Genomic DNA, 5346 nt, shown 5'->3' with positions numbered 1-5346 from the left:
TAATGGCTAGCCACCACGTGCTCCAGGTTGAGACTCGATGCTCTGCTGACCGTATGTCGTAAGTGTGGCCGGACACTGTGAAAGTTTCGAATGAGTTTGCCCCCGTGGATAAACACCAGTGTGGGTGTTGTATGATTATGATTACAATTATGTTTATGATTGAGAATTACTCGAGTTGGAGATGCGCGACAGAGGGACAGTCCAATGGTTAGCTACCAGGACTTGTCGGGTTGGCTTTATAACCAACAGATGATATCATCACCCATAGGGAAGGCATACATCATTTGTATATGTTTAAATTGTTTGAGTTTGCCTATTTGTTTGGATTGCTATATCATATATGCTATGTTACCTGACTATATGCTATCTGTTCTACTTGTACCTTAATTGTGTATTACTTGTCTGTATTGATTGTGTTTGTACAACTGAGAGGTCCTTCATGCTGGTGTCAGTTGATGCTGAGGGCTATTCTTGTTGCGATGGAATAATGATATGATTAATTTAAAATGATGATTATTGAATGAGATAATTTGAGTTCCCTGGATAGACGCAGTGAAGTGATTTCACTTGCTCCAGGTGAGGATATGAAGTATTGATATAGGATTTCTGAGACAAAATAACTGGTGATGGTTTGGCTTATGATTCTGATTCTGTTTTGTTGGAGAGTTAAAAAGTTAGGAAACATGAGGAAGATGAATTAGAGTTAGCATTTTCTTATGACAGTTGCCTATTTATGGATTCCGACGAGAACATAGGATGAATATTTGGTGAAAGAAAGTTTAGGATGTTTAGTGAGTTTTTATTACAATGCATTGTATTTATTTGGTACTTTTACCGTATTGGGAACCCATGGGTCGGGGGTTCTCATTCCGTATATATATCTTTTGTTTTTCAGATACAGGTCCAGGTGCTCAAAAGTGAGCTGTGGTTCATCTGGGAGATGGCGAAGATCTTTATATTTTCTACTTTATATTTTGCTTAGAATCTTTCCACCTTTATTTTGAAAAGCTTATATTATGTATTGAACTCTTTTGAACTTGCCTATAGAGGCTCTTATGTTTCTTTTGGGAGAGATTAGGAGATACTGTTGTCAACTAATGTTATACTGTACCCTAGCCGGCCTAAACTTTGCGGATCGCGACTAGTGGCTATTTACTTATGTTATATGTCTATATACTGTCCTTCTCTTAATCTCCTTTACGCCTTTACTGTATATCGCTTTCGACTTCACGCTTTATCTTTAGTTGTCGATGCGTGAGTGATACGACTTCGCGATTTTATTTTTACTCTTTTCAGGCTTCTCGATTAGTACTCCTTTCAATTTTACTTATAAATATGTACTAAAAAACCCCCTTAAGAGTCGTACCACCTTATTATCATTGACTTATGACTCGAGCATAAGGATTTGAATATTAGGGTGTTACATATGTAATAATATATATGTAATTATTTTTAAAACTAACCATATATACATTGAAATAATAAACATAGAATTGTATATTATGTTTTAGTTATTTTGACAAAAAATACAAATTATATCTTTAACTTCTTTATTTTGTACACCAGTATTTCATCAATGTACACCTCTATAAATTTTCTAATGTGCAATTTGAAAATTTTATTTATCAGTATTTGATAATTAAATTGTTCAATTTAAAAGGCAGGACGGTCACTACTAAAAAACTAGTTATTACAGACAGATATTTTCGACAAATTTTATCCCACGGAAATACAGACAGAATTTGCAAAGAATTTTTTGTCGGAAACCAAAAAAAATAAATTAACATAAATTACAGATGAAAAAGAAAATCCATCAATGATTCTGTCAGAAAAATTATTTTTTTTGTTGAAAATAATTACAGATAGAAAATCTGTGTGTAATTAGATAAAAAAAGCCACATTTTATTAAATTATTATCGGCAGAAAATATGTCTATAATTTAAAATATTCCGTCGAAAATGTTAAAATAAGAGTTGGTTCACGATCTCCTCCTCATTTCATAAAACACCCCATCCTTCATCGGTGGCGCTCTTCACTTATCCCCTCCAAAACCTTCATCGGCGGTGCCTCTCGCTTGTACACCACCGTTACCTGATGCTTTATCACACCCCTTGGCCAATCTCTCCGTCACACCACTTCCATAATCTCTCTCTTTTAGTTTCGATACCGATGAATTTTACCACCCTCTCGATGCCGTTTTCTGTCACTGCTCACTGAAGCTCGTCATTGTCATCGCCGCTTCTACCTCTTCTTCTCGTCGCCGTTGATTCAGGTAGGCTCTATCGTCCCTTCCGATTACATTGATTCTCGTCGTTGCCGCTTCTACCTCCTCTTCTTCTACCATAACTTTCATGGCCAAGATGATAGTTGTTCTGACTTCATCAAATGTGCACTAGGACTTTCTTCACTGATTTCCAAAGTTTCAATGTCAATTAGGACTTTCTTCACTGACTTTAATTTGATGGAGAAATGAAAAGCGACGATGTTGACATGAATGTTGAAGATAACAACGAACCTGTATTATCTCTTTCTTCTTTTGTTGCTATTCTCTGTTTCTTTGAGTTCACCTGATTTCATTGAATCATGCTTTTCTCTTCTGTGTTGCTCATGTTCGAATCCGAAACCCTAATTTTGATGATACGCCACTGCTATTGTGAGTGCAGGATTTTGATGACATGGATAAGCGCTTGAAGGATATAGAAGATGAAACTACTGCTCTTAAAGAGATACTAGGATCAGTAGCAGAATGGAGAAGATTGAACGGCATTGAATATCCTGCAATCAACTACAGAAAGCACAGTGCGGTATTGACTGATTTTGGTGGCATTGGTGATGGAAAAACTTCCAACATGAAGGAATTTCAATATGCAGTAAGCAGCCTGAGCCACTATGCATCTGATGGTGTGCACAACTTGTTGTGCCACCTGGTAAATGGCTCACTGGAAGCTTTAATCTCACCAGCCATTTCACTCTCTTTCTCCAAAAGGATGCTCTCATTCTTGCATCTCAGGTATATATAATACATATACATGACCATTTAATTTTTATGTTCATAATATATGAATGATGCATATTGACAAGATGAATTAGAATGGCCTCCACTTCCTGTTCTACCATCTTATGGGAGGGGAAGAGATGCTCCTGATGGAAGATTTAGCAGCCTCATCTTTGGAACTAACCTCACTGATGTTGTAATCACTGGTAACTATTAAAAATAATTATATATATTTAGTTGATCTTTTTGAAGTCTACAAATTTATAACTATCTGTGTATTTATAAGGTGCTAATGGCACAATTGACGGGCAAGGGTCATATTGGTGGGCCAAATTCAAACAGAACCAATTCAAACTGACTAGATCATACTTGATAGGGATCATGTACTCTGATCAAATCCAGATTTCATGGAAACAGATTCTCAGGTGAAATTTCACCAGATGTAGGCAAGTTAAAGAGTGTTCTCAAGATGTATTTGAGTGTTAACAATTTTTCAGGTACTATTCCTCCTGAGATTGGTAAACTTTCATTGCTAACATACTTAGATTTGAGCCAAAACCAATTATCTGGTCCAATACCAGTTCAAGTTTCTCAGATTCACATATTGAATTATCTCAATGTCTCATGGAAGAATGAAAGCAGCAAGGAGCTCAGGATCGCTAATGTTAATGATAAAATGTATTTCATGTGCACTTACCCTGCTGACCCCAACCAGGTCCATCCTCAATTCAATTCTTCAATTCCTCTTTGTTTTTGCATTTTTTTAAATAATAATAATAATAATAATAATAATAATAATAATAATAATAATAATAATAATAATAATAATAATAATAATAATAATAATAAATCATTAAAATAATTAGGAGGATAAATCATTAAAATAGATGTCAATGATATTCCCTACTTGCTAAACAAGAAATAATTAGTAGCATTTTTTTAAATAAATTCTTAATATTATCTGTTTATATGGTTTCTGTAGGTACAAAGGTTTCTACGACTATGCAAAAGCAAAAGGGGTGAATGTTGGTCCACCAGTTGGACTTGATGTTGTTATTGATGGAACTGTGCCAACAGGTGTGCTCATTGATCCAAATTAGAGTGTCACCAATGATATCAAAGTTTAGCTCAAGTGATCACCATCATTATCTTTCTTGCTGTATTGGAGATGATGAGAGAAACATAATTTATTAAACTATTCACTATTTATTTTTATAGGTTCTGGACTATCAAGTTCAGCAGCATTTGTTTGTTCTTCCATAATTGCTATTATGGCTACTTTTGATGCTAACTTCCCAAAGGGTCTGCATTTTTTACTTGATTGTAAATACTATTTTGCCCTTCAGAGGGAGCTTGCAAATTTCTCTGGTTAAAATTTGCATGGATAAATTATTTGTAACATCTTGTTGGACGACTTTTATCTTTTAACTGTAATAATAATTATATTTTAAGAAAATTGAAGTGAAACTGTTTGTATCATTCAGGTAACAAAAGAGAAAGAGCTTGTTAAACCTTTTAGATATGCCCATCTGGATTAACTTTATGCCACAACAACTTTATGAAAACAAATCTATTTGATACACTACCCCCACTGACATGATAATGTTGCTGGCATTCCAATTCTTACACTCTTAGATTTCATGCAGCCGATTCCAAAAACAAGTTGTGTGCTCCAGAAGGTATTACATCTCTGCCAAAGAAGTTAAGCTATTTTCATGTTTATTTTACTTTGTGAAGTGAAAAGGCAAATACCTGAAGTTACTACAGTGTCTTCTAGGGCCATTTCATCTGGCTATCAGAGATTGCAGGTGGAAAGTGTTTGTTCAAGGTTAGGCAAACTTTACCTATAATGTTAGAGCTTCAAATCCTATAGTTTCCATATTTGAGATAAGTTTTGCCTAGGCACCAACCTTATTAATGCAATTGTTAAACTATGAAAGTTGTTTCATGTTTTCTTTTATGTAATGGCTACAGAATTCTATTTCCAGGGTTTAGGAATCTAAGTTCATTTACCACTTTGATTTGTATTTTAATTAGTAAGCACTACATTTACTCGCTCTGGACCTAATGCCAGTTGTTGCAATTTTGGTGAGGAAAATAATTCCTTGGCAGTCAATTTTTTGAGTTTGTTCTAAAAATGTTATAGTTGTATTTGTTTAGTCTATTAACATTGAGTTTTTGAGTTTGTTCTAAGAAGTATTTGTTTGGGATTAACAAACTCAGAAAGAAGGTGACAGTGGTGCACAAAGCAAACATAATGAAGCTAGCAGATGGTCTATTCTTGGTAGCATGCAGAGAGGTTGCGCAAAAATATCCTGCAATCCAATACTATGAAATCATTGTGGATAATT

Source organism: Arachis ipaensis, chromosome B6 (genome assembly GCF_059453495.1).
Source record: "Arachis ipaensis isolate K30076 ecotype BB chromosome B6, ASM5945349v1, whole genome shotgun sequence".
Classification (NCBI taxonomy): domain Eukaryota; kingdom Viridiplantae; phylum Streptophyta; class Magnoliopsida; order Fabales; family Fabaceae; genus Arachis; species Arachis ipaensis.
The sequence above is the reverse complement of the archived record's forward strand: the minus strand, read 5'-3'. Positions refer to the sequence as shown.